The sequence below is a fragment of the Chelonia mydas genome, chromosome 10 (genome assembly GCF_015237465.2).
Source record: "Chelonia mydas isolate rCheMyd1 chromosome 10, rCheMyd1.pri.v2, whole genome shotgun sequence".
NCBI lineage: Eukaryota > Metazoa > Chordata > Testudines > Cheloniidae > Chelonia > Chelonia mydas.
The window spans coordinates 24,075,304-24,092,978 of NC_051250.2; the positions used below are offsets into that span (position 1 = coordinate 24,075,304).

Here is a 17,675-nt window from a genome sequence, read left to right on the forward strand (position 1 = left end):
GATAATTATTTTACTTCTTTGCTATAAATTTTTTTGTTCAAGAAAGAATTTTTTAAAAAGTTCTGTCTAGGTGTTCTTGAGGCGGGTAGTTTGCACCCCAACCTAACCCAGTGATTCCCTTCAACTCACTCCACTCACCTCATCTCCAAGACCACTAGGCCATATTTTCATGAAAAGGCTACTTCCACATATCACATCCCACACAAATATACCAAATCCACTGATTTTGATGCTAGAGACTATATCTGGATGGCTAAATCATTGAATGACATCCGGGTTATAAAATGTTCATGAGTATATCAGGGTTTTGACAAGAATACTTTTCAGTATCATAGTTCTTACTAAAAAATCTGAAAGGATTTTTGGGCAGGGTGGAAAAAAATCAATGATTTAAAAAAAATCTAATTTTTTTAAATTTAAATTTAATTTTTTTTGACAAAAAGCTTTTTGTCATAAACTTCATCGAAAGATCGTTTTAATTAAGATACATTATAGCTCAAAGATATCTCATCATGGAGTAGTGATTATAAATTCTAATTCTATAGTATGAGACAATATATTCGTGTCATGTTTAAGAAAAGTTTTGTAAATGAGTTCCAATAGTTCATGGATTAGGGACCCAATTTTATGGTGTTCCAGGGTCTTCTGTATAGATTATTTAAATTAATCTTTCTATCTACCCAATGGGACTCAGTGCTCAGTCTAGAAGATACCATCAGAGATGCTTAGTTTTGCAGTTTTCAAACTGTGGATTTGTGTCTCCAGAGATAACATGCTTGTTAACAGCAAAAATGTTTTTAAATAAATAAATAAATAATATATAGAGGTGAGAAATAACAGACCTCAATCCTATTGTCCCTCTGCAAATTTGTGTACACAGCATCAACCCCTTACCTTTTTCTAAAAGTGCAAAGTTTCAAAAAGTTCAACAAAGAGAAGATTGTTGGGGCCGAAATAGATCTGGACAAGGAGAAGAAGTCTGGAGATAAATGTGGGAAGGGAGGGACAGGCAGTATAAACAAAAGTGCAACTGCTTGAGCAGCATATTCCAGAAGTCTTGAGGTCTTTCTGAGTGTAGCCTTCATTGATTTGAGTTCTACCGTACCATTCTCTCACTAGAAGGGAAAACCTAAAATGGCAGCAGGCTGTAAAATAGACCCAGTTTGGGAATAATAAACCATTCAAAAAATATGTGTTTGCTGATGATGTTTTAAAGAAAGTCACATCAGTGACCTGGTGGAAGTCACTTAAGCACTTGCATTCAAAGACTGTTGAAGTGATAATCTCACTTTTAACAGCAGTGGCTTCTTCTGCCAGTGTAGAAAGAATATTTTCTTCCTTTGGACTAATTCATTCCAAACTGAGAATTGTTTGGGACCTGAAAAAGCAGGAAAGCTTGTTTTTCTTTTCCAGATTATGAACAAATAGGAAAATGAAGGTGAAGACGACTGAATTAGCTGCAGAAGCCAATATTTTAAGTTTCTCATGTTGACCTGGCTGACATAGTCGATTTAATTTTTTTTTTAATATTTCATTTAATTATTTTAGTTAAAAACAATTTTAACAAAACAAACCTGATTTTAAAAAAAATAATTTTTTTAACTAAATTCAAAAATTCATATGCTTGTTTTGTTAAAATATTATATGTTTGCTGTTGAAGAAAAAATCCAGAATACATAACGTTGTTTTGGTTAAATAAAACAATTTAAATGTCTGCCTGGTGATGTTCTCCTCCTAATACAGCCTGGCAAGAAAATCCTCCAAATATTAATGATTAACCTATTGAACTGGAGATAGTTCACCTCCTCATGACTTCATAAATATCTGTTTCAATTACCTTTGGTAAATGAAATAACCAATCAATCGTTCATTTTCTGATATAGCTGTAAAACTAATCTGAAAAGTTTTCAAAATAAATCACTTAAAAATGTAGAGTGTGTACCTTCTAAAAATGAAACCTACATCTGTCTCTGAGTTGTGAAGAATATGTATTAAGGTTATAACAACCAACAAGAATGCACTTTTATGTAATAAATCCATGATTAAATCAAGTCTTCCTGACTAGTCTTCCTGATGAGTGATTTAAATCAGGATTTAAATCAAATCCACCCTGTTTTTGGGGTACTCAAAAATAACATTAAGTACCTCATAAACTAAATAAAAAGGTTGTCCTCTGTAAAGGACGTATTAATTTACATTGGCCCATATTGTGGATACCTCACTAAGCTTATTTATTACCTTTCAAATGTAATAATATATTTCTTGAGGTTTTTTTTTTCAAAAACATGCCTTTTAGCTTCTGTCTGCAATCTCTGGGAACAAAAGGAAGACCTGGGCACAAAATGAGGCCTGTTCTGTATTTGAAAATATTTTCTTCTTGTGCACACAGCTATTATTTTTATCTATACTGGGTGCTTAACGTTTAAAAAAAAATTCATTTTAAGCTTTATTTTTCCCTTTATTTTCTTCTTTATTTTTTTTGTTCAGACAAAAAATAATTTTGGTTAGTTGACCTTCTCCTAGTCTGCTCTTCACTTTTCTCAGTATATTCTATATGTAAACAGCCATCACATTACTTGAGAAGTCAAAGCAAAACATATGGTCATGAAGACTTAATAATTGACCATTAGCAATAATGTCTATTAGTGGGATAAATTGCTTTTCTGAATCTTGCTAAATCTGGCAAATTTTGTACATTTGGAATGACTATAGTAAGAGTAAAGTGCATTTACAAAGAACATTATTGAATAATGCTGACACTGAGTTTAAAGTGCTTGTTTTCCTGAAGTGTGCTCAACAGTGACAGATTTAAATGAACGGTTTCAGAGTAGCAGCCATGTTAGTCTGTGTTCGCAAAAAGAAAAGGAGGACTTGTGGCATCTTAGAGACTAATGCATTTATTTGATCATAAGCTTTCATGAGCTACAGCTCACTTCACTGATGAAGTGAGCTGTAGCTCACTAAAGCTTATGCTCAAATAAATGTGTTAGTCTCTAAGGCACCACAAGTCCTCCTTTTCTTTTTGTAGCTTTAAATGAAGATGTTTATCTCTCTCCCTCTAGATATTAGTTGTAGTGATTCTAAGAAGGCCTCAGAATCATTTAAAAACAGATTTTCCTTTTGTCTTTGAGTCCCCTCTTATGAGACAAGCCACTCCTTTATCATGGTCCAAAAAGCCAAATCTGTTTATTTCTTGTAGTTAACAGAAAGTTTCTCCTTTGACATAGTCAACTAAATACTGTTCTGGCTCTTTCTTTCTTGTAGGGTAGCAAATCAACCCCCCCAAAGCCACACAAGAGCCTAATTCTCCCCTGCTTTGCAGCTTATGAATGAATTATACCTATGCAAAGTCGATGTAAACCAGAAGGGTTTCATTTAAGCTCACTCTATATTTGGGGTCAAATGACTATACATAGTGCAAGGCACTGGAGAATCAAATCCCAAGATGATTGTCTTCAGAGGGCAGCCAGTTCTATTTCCTTCCTGATCAACAACAGAAGAGGAGTAGCCCCTCCCGATGAGATGCCTCTCTCCCAATACACTTCTCTCTCCCCATCCATGCTCTTAATGACTGCTCCTTAAGGGACAAGAGTGGATCACTTTCCTCTTCAGGTTGTGAAGCTTATGGGGCTATCAGAATCTCTTCACCAGAGTGAAAAGTTTAACCCTTCCACTGTCTGGGTGCACGTTATACAATATCTCAATAAATGTACAAGTGTTATGAAAGTTCCTGCACTCCAGGGGCCATTATCAGTCATTCATCCAGTCAGCGTACAGGAATGCTATGTGCTTATGTTGAATTAACTGTTCAATCACTTATTCCCTTATTCTGATTCAGTCACAGATTTCCTGCCCCCTTCCACAGTGGAGGGAATGGCATAACTGAGAAACAAATATAGATTTATGCAGGGGTGAAAGTAAGTTAGAGGACTTACTGGTACGTGGGAGTCCTGAGCAGGGGGTGTGGCCTCAACCGGAAGAGGCGTGGCCTTATCCAGAAAAGGCAAGACCTTAAATCCCCAGGCCTTTAAAGGATCAGGATTTAAAGGATCAGGGCTCCAGCTGCAGTAGTGGCGGCTGGGAGCCCGGGGCCCTTTAAATCACCCCCGAGCTACCAGCTGCAGAGGTGGCTGGGAACCCTGGGGCTCGGGAGCAAATTAAATGGCCCAGGGCTCCAGCTGCCGCTACCGCAGCGGAGCCCCAGGCCCTTTAAATCACTGAAGAGCCCTGGGGGCTCCCAGCTGCCACCGCTACCCCAGGGCTCTGGGCTCTGGCAGAGCTTTAAAGGGCCTGGGGCTCTGCTGTGGTAGCGGCTGCCGGACCCCGAGCCCTTTAAATCCCCACCTGAGCCCTGCTGCCCGAGCCCTGGGGTAGCGGCAGCCGGGCTCTGTCGGGGATTTAAAGAGCTCCGGGGCTCCAGCCACTGCTACTGCCCTGGCCCTTTAAATCCACTCCGGAGCCCCCACGCCTCTATCCCAGGGCAGCAGGGCTCCGGTGGGGATTTGAAGGCCTGGGGCAGTAGCGGCAGCTGGAGCTCCAGGGCCCTTTAAATCCCCGCCAGAGCCCGGCCGCCACTACCCCAGGGCTCGGGCAGCAGAGCTCAGACGGGGATTTAAAGGGCTTGGGGCTTCAGCAGCCGCTACCGCCCCGGCCCTTTAAATCCCCTGCGGAGCCCCACCGCCACTACCCTAGGGCTTCAGCAGCAGGGCTCAGGTGGGGACTTAAAGGGCCGGGGTGGTAGCAGCGGCTGGAGCTTTAAATCTGGCCCTTTAAATGCCCGCCGCAGCCCCACCGCTGCTACCCCAGGGCTTTAAATTGCCGTCTGGGAAAGTCTGGGGCGTACCAGCATTCTTTCACCTCTGGATTTATGGGTCACTAACTGAGGGTCTCTGGTAGGTAAAACAAATACTTTTCAATATAACTAAAGGACAATGTAATTGGAATAGAATAGTGTCACAGGACAGTGGCCCTGCTTCATAAATATCAAGGCATGAATTTTCAAAAGAGGGGATGCTGAAAGTGCGAATGTTCCAGTACATTGATTGAATTTCTGTTATACAAAATGGCTGAAATACATGTAATCGTCTTGTTTCATTAACTTTGTCTGCAGTAGAGTGACAGTTGCTTATGGCATCATTATTGATCTGTTGGATTCAGGGTGGCCTACAATAGAAACATTATTTACTTCTTCCAGCCAGTGAGCAAATAAGCCATAAAACTCCAGTATAAAACAAAATGGCTTACTCTATTTTTATGAATTACCTAGATTTTAACTGGTTACAATATGTTTACTTTCATTTTTTTGTCTTTATTCAGCGTGCAGTGTTCTAAGATTGCTTAGATGTCGTAATAGTATTCCCATTTTATAGCTGGAGAAAATGAGGCAGAGTGGTTAAATTATTTGCTCAAGGCCACAAAGGCCTTGTCAGAATCAGGATAAGAATACAGGGTTCCTGTGTCTCACAATCTGGGGTTAATACTATTGGACACGGCCCTGGTCCAATGCAAAGTCGTTCTCTGATAATGCCTCTTTGTAGCCTAAAATCTAAATTATGTGCATTTTGTAATTCATAATTTACACTTTCTTAACTCTAAGTTCTTTTACCTTTTTTACTTGTCATCCTCCTATGTAAGAGAATAATTTGTTTTGCTAACAATTCAGTTTCTCTATTGAAAATTAGTAACTGAGATTATGTGCATTTCTGAAAAAGTAGAGAAAAAGCTAACAAAGATGTTGAAAATATGTAGGCAAAACTCCTTTGTCCAAACACTGAAAGTGCTATTGCATCTATATTTACCACTTGGTCTACAATTATTATAAAAGGAGTATTTTCTCAAATCAAAAATAGGAGTGTGATGAGAGACTGTGTGTGTGTGTGTGTGTGTGTGTGTGTGTGTGTGTGTGTGTGTGTGTGTGTGTTGGAGCAGGGAAGCTAGAGTTAAAGGGATTGGCTTGTCTAATCATTTACCGCAGTTAGCCAGCTTATTGTGTCATGACAGGCACTACATATACTGATGTGGATGGGTCAAAATAAGTAGGATTTTCCTGTAGCTAATTTTTTTTTTAACCTGTGGATTGGTTTAGATTGTGAATACTCATGTCCAGAACCTTGGTTTTTATTGGTTTAAAATAAAAGAAACAGTTAAAATAAGCTTTAAAACTTTTTAGAAATTTCTTGAATATGATTAATTTACTATATTTCAGCATAAAATAGACCATGGTATAAATGGTACTTGGCTGAACGCACATCAATGATGCAATACTGGCTGTCTCTAGTAGTACACTTTGTTTGCCCATACAGTGCTTAGAAACCTAAGCACAAGTTTTGTAAGTAAGCCATGGAGAATATGAACATATTTGCAATATTGCTTTATTGTTTTGTAGTTTAAAAGGATTTCTGGGCCACTCAGGGTTTCTGAAATGTGCATTTTCTGTTCTAAAGAACCCGGCTAAATTTGTAAAAATCCTTAAAGAATTGTTCAGTCACAACTTAAGAAGTATGGTGGTTATCAACACAGAGTTAGAAGGAAGGAGGTCCAGCAATACCCACTTCCTGCAATAGGAGGACATCATTTGCACGATGTACACCACTCTATCCTAATGTATGTTACCTGTCCAGGGCTCTAGAAGAAGTTGAATTATCCATTCTACCAAAGATCATTTCTGCTATACCCTGCAAGTTTGGAGATAAGAAAATATATAATCTTAAGAAAAGGAAAATTGACAATTAATATTAAGAATAACTCCCTGAGTGAAATCTGTGGTATGGAATTGTGGCACATTGAAAATAAAATGGAACAAAGCACTAGAAAATGTAATGTAGGGAATAACTCAACTGCGCTAGCAATGAGATGGGCTAAATGACATGATAGGTGTATTCCCGCTCTAATTTCAGTGGTTCTAGCCATAATCCCTTTAGGTGAGACTTGTTATAACTCAGTTTAGAGAAATCAGAAGGGATGGACACAGAGTCCATACAGGCAGATCATTCTGATACTTCACTGAACATCTTTGCTAAGTTGTCAAGTGAAACCAAAAAGTAAATGTTTGTGGTGGTTTTAAAATAATCTTCACAGGACACCTTCATCAGGCTCAGAATGAGGTTTTTGGGTAAATACACAAACTATTGATGCATAAATACTTCACTCGCTTGTGTAGGATTGGCTCTTTAAAATGGGGCTTATGAAAGAGGTACTGCCAGATAATTATTCATTATCAACAAGAGAATGTTTATCTGTTGTTATTGAGGAACGTCAGTGAATAATTATAAATCTAATGAGTGTGAGAAGCATAAGAAAAAATTCTTATGAGTTGTACGTGCATAACCTTTTGATCTGAATACTTTGTTAATAAGAAAACCTTTTGGATGGTATTAGCCAGACATTTGCATGGGAGCAAGTTGCCGTATCATTTATATGCATATATGAACATAACTAGCATGCATACTACATGATTTTGTGTGCTTCTCTGATTTAGCCTTAACAGTTAGATGGATTCCTGCAGTGTATTTTGTGTGTGTAATTTTTAAAGCCCAAAGGTTTGCTTTAATTTTCTGTCATGATCCCCAATTTTGATTGCATTCAAGCTAATGTAGCACTATGCTTAGGGACTGTCCTCACCTTGCTTTGTCAACACTGAACATGAAAGTCTAGCATGAATGTGGGGTTTACACTGCAGCTTCTTTCAATGCCTTTTAACATGCACAGATTTTCTCTGTGACCATCTGAATTATTTTGAGTCCCCCTTTTGTTAATAGAAACAGCTTTGATGACATTGAAAAAGAGCTGATGCTCCCCTGCTTACTAGGGCAGGTACAAGAAGGACGTGAGCTTGTGCTTACGGACGGCTTGAGGCTGGACTGGATAAGCTGTATTAAACTACATGGGCAGCATCCTGCGTGTAGGAAGGGTTCCACTGCAAAGACAAGTCATGTTGCCAAGAATCACATATTCTGGGAGCTCATCTCTGAATTATGGGTGGTAAGAAGGAAGTAGGATACTAGAGGACCAATTCCCTGTCCTAATAAGGAATTGGTGAATGCAGCTGGGTGACTGGACAGAGTTGGCAAGGCCAAGAGGAAAGGATAAGAGATGAGAATACCTACTTTGTTGTGGAGTCCCAAATGTTTCATCACATAGATTGCCCATATATCTATGGCTAGCCCTGTTTCTAGAAATAGAAGATGAATATTCATTTGTTAGGAACCACGTCAATTGCTGTGGACCATTGGACCTTTTCTTAATATACTTAGGTTGATATTTGTGTTTTCCCATTTGTTAGACACAATGAATTAAGCATGCTTAACAATAGCAGATGTCCATTTTTTGTCTCAGTAGCCTCATTATCTATGCACAGACTCCAGCCTGGTAATTAACATTTGCAGTTTTATTTAAAATAATTGACTATTTCAAGATACTTCTCTAAAATGCAGTGCAGTTTGATGCACAAAAGGGGCTCATTTTATTCACTAGAGGGCATGCTTACATTTATCTGCTACCCTGAAATAAAAGGTCCCTTAACTCTAGTAGTGCTAAGTTTGTAACCAATGGAAGAATTGGTATGCCTTTCTACGCTTCTGTTTGCTGTCAACCAGCTTCATCATTCTGGCCACTGGTAGGATTCTATTCCCCTAATAGCAGGGATCTGATTATACAACATCCACTTTGATTTCCCTTACAAAATAGTTAACTTTACTGCGCTCAGTAAAGCAGTCTAACCAACCTATAAGCCAGCCCACTACCTTAGCAGCAGTCAAGGAGAGCTGGACGAATAGCTGGGGTTTTTTCCGTTCATTGGCAGTTCTGAAATAAACAAAAACCAAATCAGTATGGGTTGAACTGAACCTGCAGTTTCCCAGGATTGTTGATGAATCAAAAAAGTCAGAAAAAAATTCATTTGGGATCAAACTAAACTGTTTGTATTGACCCAGATGAAAAGTTTTATTTTGACTTTGAGCATGTTTAACAAAAACAAAGGAAATGGTGGGCTAGATTCATGAAATAGAGTAAGGGGATGTGGGCTTGATGATTCCCTGTACCCAGTGGTTAGGACACTCCCCTGGTATGTGGGAGACCCAAACTGAATCCCCTCTCTGAAGCAGTGACTTGTATCCAAGTCTTGCTCCACCTCTCTGTGAGCAGTCTCACCACCAGGCTATTGGGTATGCTCGAGTGGCTCTCTCTCAATCTCTTCAATTTAAGCTGTTCCTCTTTGTATAAAATGCTTGAATAAGAGACTGATAATGACTCTGATGTTAGGGCAGTCGCTTGTATTCAAGCCCCTGACTCAGATCAGGGATTTGACCCTGGGTCTCTCATCTCCCAGGTAAACGTCCTAATCACTGGGCTATTGTGAGTTTGTGCTTAGAGCAAAAGCACATTTAGGCCTGATAGAAGCCTGCTGTGATTAAGAGTTGCACAGCTTAGAGGGTATAAGAAAATTCAGAATAATGATGTTTGTGGGGATAACAAAAGATAATTTATCTATAAAGATAGAAAAGACTAGTTTGAGTTAGCACTAAACTTGTACTGATAGGGATGGAGAATTGATATGAAAATGAGAAACCAATATATATATATATATGAGAAACGATAGCCAAAGTTATAAACAGTTAGCCTAATGAAGGGAAGCTGAAGCCAGAGGCGGCTTTACAGTGAAACACACAGTGCCCTGGCATGGGTCTCCCCAACCACAGGGGTCCAGAGGTCCCGGCAGCCCAACACCTTCCAGCACCCCCTGCAGGGGCAGAAGCTGTGCGGGGGAGCAGGGAGGGAGCCGTTTAAGAGCCATACGGGAGGCGCGGCATGCGGTGTGCTCTCCCAGCTGGTAAGCTGGGCTCCTGGGACTCCTGCTGAAGGCTGGCACTGGCGGCCCCGCGCACCACAGCAGGCAGCCAGGTGAGGCAGGCAGGTGAGGGGCTGGCTGGCGGTGCGCTGTAGTGGAGGCGGGTGCGCTCCCCTGGTGGGGCGTCTGCATGCGCCTGTCCTGCTGCCCTGCTCCTCTCAACACCAGGCAGCACAGGTGCAGTCCCTGGTGTGCACTGCTGCTGGTGGCCCCTGGAAAAAAGCCAGGGGAAGGGAGTGGCAGGCCAGGGGGTCTCAGTTCTCACCTGCTGCTGCTGCCACAGCTCCCTTTGGCAGCGAACAGGAGCAGCGGTGGGGCAGGGACGCATGCGATGGCCAGCCAGGTAAGGAGACCCAGCGGCCGCGACTGGGACTGCTCCAGCCCTGAGCTCCCCCCTGCGCTCTGCCCCCTACACACACACTGCCCACCCTCGCTCCTGCACCCCCACATCCCCACCCCCAGCATGAGCACTAAACGGGAGCTGCTGCACCCTCCCATCCCACTGCACCCCTCACATCAAACAGAAGCTGCCCCAGGTAAGCGCGCCACACCCCAACCCTCTTCCCCAGCCCTGAGCCCCCTCCCACACCCTAACTCCTGGCCAGACCCCGCACACCAATTCGCAGCCTGCTCCTACACCCTAACTCCCTCCCAGACCCCACACCCCAACCCTGAGCTCCTCCCCCACCATCCTAACTCCTGGCCAGACCCCACACCTTAATGGTTTTTTATGTTTTTTTTATAAAGTGCTCTTATCCAAAGCACTTTACAATAGTTAGCTAACAGTACAAACAGTATTTGGAAAGATCATTAAGTGGTCTACTGAGACCCTTAACAATTTTCAAGCAGTCTGTGGAAAAAAAAGTTAGACTACAAAAACAATCAAGATACCTCACTTTATTTTCATTTACTTCCTATTACGTATAATATAGGAGGAGGATGAAGAAAAAAAGAATGAAAAACAGGGATGGGGAGATAAGAGACTGGATCCCGAGGTGGGGGCCCCAAAAGTGAAGCTGAGCACAGGGCCCCACTAATTCTAAATCCGCCACTGGCTGAAGCTGTGAATTTTCTTGTACTGGAGGTGACTGTGCAGTGAGACCCTCTTGGTAAGCTTCCCACTTGTGAGAAACTGATCAGCGGAGGGCAACAAAAATGATTAGCAGACTGGAACACATGACTTATGAGGAGAGGCTGAGGGAACTGGGGTTATTTAGTGTGCAGAAGAAAAGAGTGACGTGGGATTTCATAGCAGCCTTTAACTACCTGAAGGGGGGTTCCAAAGAGGATGGAGCTCGGTTGTTCTCAGTGGTGGCAGATGACAGAACAAGAAGCAGTGGTCTCAAGTTGCAGTGCAGGAGGTCTAGGTTGGATATTAGGAAAAACTTTTTCACTAGGAGGGTGGTGAAACACTGGAATGCGTTACCTAGGGAGGTGGTGGAATCTCCTTCCTTAGAAGTTTTTAAGGTCAGGCTTGACAAAGCCCTGGCTGGGATGATTTAATTGGGGATTGGTCCTGCTTCGAGCAGGGGGTTGGACTAGATGACCTCCTGAGGTCCCTTCCAACCCTGCTATTTTATGATTCTATGCTTGCTAGTGTTCTGCCTTAATAAAGAGTTGGTGAGTGGTGAATTTTACTCCAACCTGGGGGGGTATCTCCTCCTCTGCGGTTTTGTGCATGGCACCTAAATCCCCTTGCGAATCTAGCCTGAAAAATTGAAATGGACTGTTTCAACTTTTCTGACTTTTTTCTCTTTGTTTAGACCAAAACAATTAGCAGAAATTGACACGAATTTATTTTGGTCAATCTAATCTGCATTTTTCAGTGGAGAAAAGGTCTGCTGAAAAAATCGCCCAGCTGTACTCTCAGGTTGTTCTTTTCTATTGATTTTTGGTCTAGTCAGTTAGGCTAAGCTGCCTGCAACTGTATTTATGTGCATAGATGGCATAACTCAGTAAGTCTTTAGTTGCAGGATTGGAAAATTGTGTAAGCACCTATCTACCACTGGCCTCCTATATTTTCAACCTCCTCTCTAAGCCCTGTGAAAACTCAAGCATCTGAAGACAAATCTACCCACCTTCTGCTCCAGTTTTGATGGTGTTTTTTTCCACTGGTGACAAAACAGTAATGTTAGAAAATATGCAGCAAAATAGTTCAAAGTTTGCAGCATAATTTCTGAATCCTTTTATAGCTCTAGAGGTGAGGCTGGCAAATTTGTGAGGAGGCATTTCCTTGGCTGAGGGACAAATGTGTAGAGGGGCACCGGGGTTGGGACAGGTAGAGTGATGAGTAACATGAGGATGTTGTAAAGAGAAGAAGCGGAGAGCCATTGGACAAGTGGGGATAGGAGCAGTAGGAGAGAAGAGAGAGAAGGGCAGAAATTGGTAAGATGTGGGGGAATAGGAAGGCAGTTAAGGAGAGGCAGGCAGACAATGGAAGAAGATAGAAGGCATCAGTAGAGAAGGAGCTGGAGAAGAGGATGCGTGGCTAGGCGTAAGATGTGTGTGAGAAATGAACTGGAGAACTATTAGCTGGGCTGCCTAGGTAGAAGCTCAGCTGTAGGCCAGGCATTTGAGGAAGGGGAGCAGGCTACTATGTTAACTGGTGTTAAGAAAGGTCACTTGAGTGAGGATCTGAGAAGAGGCCTCCTGGAGAGCAGTGTCCTTTAAAGATTGGCTGACGTGGCAGTGTTAAGGTTTTGACCCTTAGAGCTGTAGCCTTTGAAACAAAGTAGTGGGAGGAAACATTGTTTTGCTCAGATTTCCACACAGTCATTACCCTGCTAATAAAATCTTCCAAATGTTGGTTAATTTTCCATGGGCTTTAAAGCAGCTTTATATATTGACTGAGAATCTCAGCGAGTAGGCGTGTGTTTCCCACCCCTAGCCGGGAAAATGCAACTGTAGAAAAAAGACTTCTCATTAAATCTTTCAAAGAAAAGCCCTAACCTCACCCCTGCTTCTTTTTCTGGTGTGTATTTGCATAAGTCTTCCAAATGAATATTTCAATTATAATACATTGTGACTCGTGCTGTACCTTAAAGGGCTAGAAAAAAAAATCCTGTGAGTAAAAGTACATATTTACAGTGCGTGCTGCTTAGGCAGAACACATCCGTGTTCCCTGTGATTTTCTGTTTATATATTTAGTGTCCTCCTTAAGCAGTGGGTGGAACAAATGTGACTGGAGAGTGTGAGTGGATAGGTGGGGGCGTGTGTTTAGCTGAACAGGAGTGAGTGAGAATGTAATGCTGGAAATCGTGCTTAGCTGTTCTGGTTTTATTCATCCTTGAATAACAGGGCCACGCAGACTCTAGTCATTAGCTCACAATAAGTTAATAGCTTTTACTCAGGCTTTTCGTTCTTTTGAGATTTTTAACAAGTCAACATTAATCTAGAAATCACATATATGTCATATGATTTTGGGGGTGCTGGGGAAAGAAACTCAGAATTCTTAAATTCAGTAGTTGCGGACTCTGTGTGTGTGTGTGTGTGTATATATATATATAATGTATTGCATACAACATATTGTACATGCTGTGTAACTAGGTTAAGTTGATACTTATGGGTCCCAAGAACCAAGGATTGATACAGGGCCAGATTCTGACCCCCTTGCTCAGAATGTGAGTAGTCCCTTATTCCATAAATAGCTTCATTAATTTCAGCTAAGCCGACCAGGGACCACTAACAGGGAGTTTCGAGAGGGAGTTCTCCAGGTGAAGGAGGAGTAAATATGGGACCCTTGGGGTAATTGGCTGTCTGTAGTGTGTGTTTGTGTTTGGGGGTTACTTGCTGTGTGCTGAGCTTGTGTCTGTCTGTCTGTTTGAAGGACCATGTGCTGTGGCTAGCATTTGGAAGCTGTGAGCTTCTAAACAAGGTTTGAAATCTAGAAGCCTCTGTTCATTGGCTGAGCCTTAGTCAGGGGCGGGGCTATCAAGAAGGCCAGGGCTTTATAAAGCAGTGAGCAAGTGACCAGGGACTTCTAACAGGGAGTTTCGAGAGGGAGTTGGGAGGGGGGCGAGGTACACTTGCCATTCTTTAAAACCTTTAAACTTAATTTTTATCAAAACTTCTTGATTTAAACAAAAACCCTATCTTTAACCTAGGTAGCTGTAGGAGAAAATGCAGGCAGAAGCCCAGCAGCAGAATGGGGGCTATCCTGTTTATTGCACTCGCTGTAGCATGTATGATTACCTGCCCTGTGGGCAGGTGGCATATGTGTGCATTCGGTGCAAGGAGCTCCTGGCCCTCAGAGACCATGTACGGGCTTTGGAGGCCAGGGTGGTGGAACTGGAGGAGCTAAGGGAGACAGAGAGGTATGTTGATGAGGCTTTCCAGGACACTCTAGATTTGTCCCACCTCCAGTCGGACAGCCCCTGCGCTGTTAAGGAGGATGAAAGGCCCAGGGAAGGAAAGCAGTCAACGGGAACAGAGGGAAACCTTCTCATAGTTGGGACCCTCCTTCCAGATGATGTTGGGGTATCCTCTAGCACTGAGGTTACCTCTCTGGGGTGGGGGAGGAGGAGATTCGATATCAGTCATTAGGAATGTTAGTAATGGGAGATTCGATCATTAGAAACATAGATAGCTGGGTTTGTGATGACCGGGAGAACCGTATGGTGACTTGCCTGCCTGCTGTGAAGGTTGCGGATCTCTCGAGGCATCTAGATAGACTTATGTGTAATCCTGGGGAGGAGCTGGTGGTCGTGGTACATGTAGGTACCAATGACATAGGGAGGGTAGGAGAGACGTCCTGGAGGCCAAATTTTGGCGGCTAGGAAAGAGACTGAAATCCAGGACCTCTATGGTGGCATTCTCAGAAATGCTCCCAGTTCCACGTGCAGGGCCAGGTGGGCAGGCAGAGCTTCAGAGTCTGGATGTGTGGATGAGACGATGGTGTAGAGAGGAGGGAGTTAGATGTATTAGGAACTGGGGGAACTTTTGGGATGGGGGAGCCTACACAGGAAGGATGGGCTCCACCTAAACCAAACAAAACTTCCTCCCACCTCACTCCCCCGCTGGCAACAGCTGTTGCCAGCAGGAGAATGAGTTTGTGTGTGTGGTTTTTGGGAAAAAAGGGGGGGGGGGGGGTGGGGGGGGGTGTGAGAAAACCTGGATTACTGCTGGAGGTGACCCACCTTGATTATCATGCGCATTATAAAGAGGGGTTTCAAAGGGGGATGGGCTGTTGCCAGCAGGAGAGTGAATTTGTATGTGGGGGGGGGGGGGGGGGAAGGGTGAGAGAACCTGGATTTGTGCTGGAAATGGCTCTACTTGAGGATCACTTTAGATAAGCTGTTGCCAGCGGGGGAGTGAGGTGGGAGGAAGTTTTGTTTCATGGTCTCTGTGTGTATATAATGTCTTCTGCAGTTTCCACGATATGCTATGCATCCGATGAAGTGAGCTGTAGCTCACGAAAGCTCATGCTCAAATAAACTGGTTAGTCTCTAAGGTGCCACAAGTACTCCTTTTCTTTTTCCTTTTAGTTAATCCTTGGTTGATCACAGCCTCACTTACTTTACTATGTGTTTTGCACATCCTTATTTCTTAGTGATGGGTATTTTGATGGCTCCTTGACATGGGTTTCTCATCTGATGAAATAATTCCATCAGCTATTCTTTTCCTCTGATAATTGTCTGTGAGCCCTTTACCTCACTTTCCGTCGCTACTCTGAGCTGTATCAGCTTTCCTGCCCTTGTTTGTTACTACTATCTGTAGTGAGTGATTTGGTTGTACTACTCAGGCACATGCTACACGTTTGGAGGAAAAGGGGCATTAAAACCCCAACCACCATTCTGGACTGCTGTACATCAGCACATATACACAACTGAAGGATTCCCACATATCCTCTCCTGACAGTTATTCAATAGCTACTGAGCTGGTTAAAAACATAGGAGCAGGGCTCCCTACAGATAGCAGTGGTGGGTGGAAGAAGAAAGCCAAGACAAAGCACCGAGGATTCTACCTTTTTTCTCATCCCATTCCCCTCCCAGGAAGAAGATGCCCAGGAAATACTCAAACATCAATAAATCAGCAGAGTGTTCCTTTCTCTGAATGGAATAGTATGACCAGGTTGGAAACTAGTTTTTGTACAAATGATTAGCAATGGAAGTTTTAATGGCTTTCTTTTTGGTCTCTGCCCAGATGGAATTACAAAAGCTTGGGCTTGCTTATTTCCACCCTGTTTTTAACTAGGGAGCAGTTTGGGCTGTTAATGAGGAACTGTTTTAATTAGGGATGAGGAAAGCACCATACATTTACTAAAAAGTTGTAACTTCTTTTCTTGTTGAAAAAAAGCCCAGGATTTTAGCATTATTTTTATATAAAATGGTGAGGAAAATGAGTGAGTAGTGTATTAGTTTTTGATAAATATCATATGCATCTGCATTTGTCTGTGTGGTATTATTCTACCTGAATACCCAGAGTTAAAACAAAGGATGCTGTCCAGGGGGAATCAAGAGGAAATAAAACAATGACACCTGTGGTAAATAGCAAAAGAGGGGCTGGGATAACAATGTTTGGCCATCAGTTGGGAAGAGGCTATCTCCCTGGCTCCTTCCAGACTAGAATGGTTTACTCTTCCCGGGGTTGATCCTAGGATCCAAAGGAGCATCCCAGAAAAGGGAAGTAGTTGAGTGAGTTGCCATGGGCTGCCCATGGCATATCAGTGAGAACTGACAGACATGCATGGAGAGAGAGAGAGAGAAAGCTTCTCCCAACCCAGAGATGAAGGTACCTGGGCTAGGTGAAATGTACCAAAGCTTGTAGGGAAAGATTAAGGGTTGGGTGAGGGGAAATATGCATATAAACCTTTATTATTTTACCCTTTGCTCTGCAAGCTTTGTGCCTTCAAGGGAATGAATGGTTTGTTCTGAAGAAACTGTTTTTGAGTCAGCCACTGTCCCAGGTCCCCAGAGTGAAAGGGCTCTCAGGTGCCAAAAACTGTTAACACGTGAGAGGAGATCAGGCCCAGAGTGGTTGAATTACATAGTTCTGCCCTGAGAGGTGTGACGGTAACAAGGCTTATTCCCAAAGGGGTTCACTTGAGAAGAACTAAAAGGGGTCCAAAGTGCAGTTCAGCCTGTGCCCATGATACACTATAAATAGCTTCAAAGAGCTGGTGAGACAGCTAGAGTTTCGCTATTTAATACAAAGCTGGCATCATTCGAATGATTGGAAGTGCCACCCAACTCATGACAGAGTGACTGTCTCATGGTCCGGAGAACCAAGTGTCACGAGAACTTTTAAAAACTGAAATGAGAGGTACTGAGCCGTTTGCTGATAAATCTAACACAGAAGAGAACCCTCTCTTATAAGCACTAAGAAGACTTCCCTTGTATTTCCAGTTCACTGTCAGGATATTTCACTTGTAAGAGACAAAGACGTTGGGGAGCCTGTGATGTGCTCCAGTCAGGGCCATAATAAAAGAGATCCGGAATCACAAGGGAACTCAAGCTGTTATTCGAGAGCTCAGTCTGGATCAAGCAGCTCACATGCCACATCACGTGGCACTGAAACATAAGCAGTAAATGTCATGCTAGTATTTATGCCTTTGTCTGATACGGTGAGATCTCCATGGCCTCCTATGACTGTTGGTTTGGCAGCTTTGCTTGAAATGGCTCTTATGGGTCATTACTTTGTGATAGATTCTGCTCCCCGTAACACCAGTACAAACCAGGAATAACTCCACTGAAATCATTGACGTTATTCCCCTTGTGCACTGAGGTAACGGAGATCACAATCTAGCTCTTTGGACCTTATTCAGACTTCACTGGGAGCTGCAGATGTTCAGCAGCTGTAAGGTTTGGGCCTTTACAAATACCTACTTGCACTA

The 17,675-nt window shown here is 42.6% G+C and overlaps 1 protein-coding gene across 3 annotated transcripts in view; it reads left to right on the top strand.

Moving 5' to 3' along the window:
- GRIN2A (glutamate ionotropic receptor NMDA type subunit 2A) overlaps positions 1-17,675 on the top strand; it is a 291,808-nt gene that overhangs the window by 259,820 nt on the left and 14,313 nt on the right. The window lies entirely within an intron of this gene.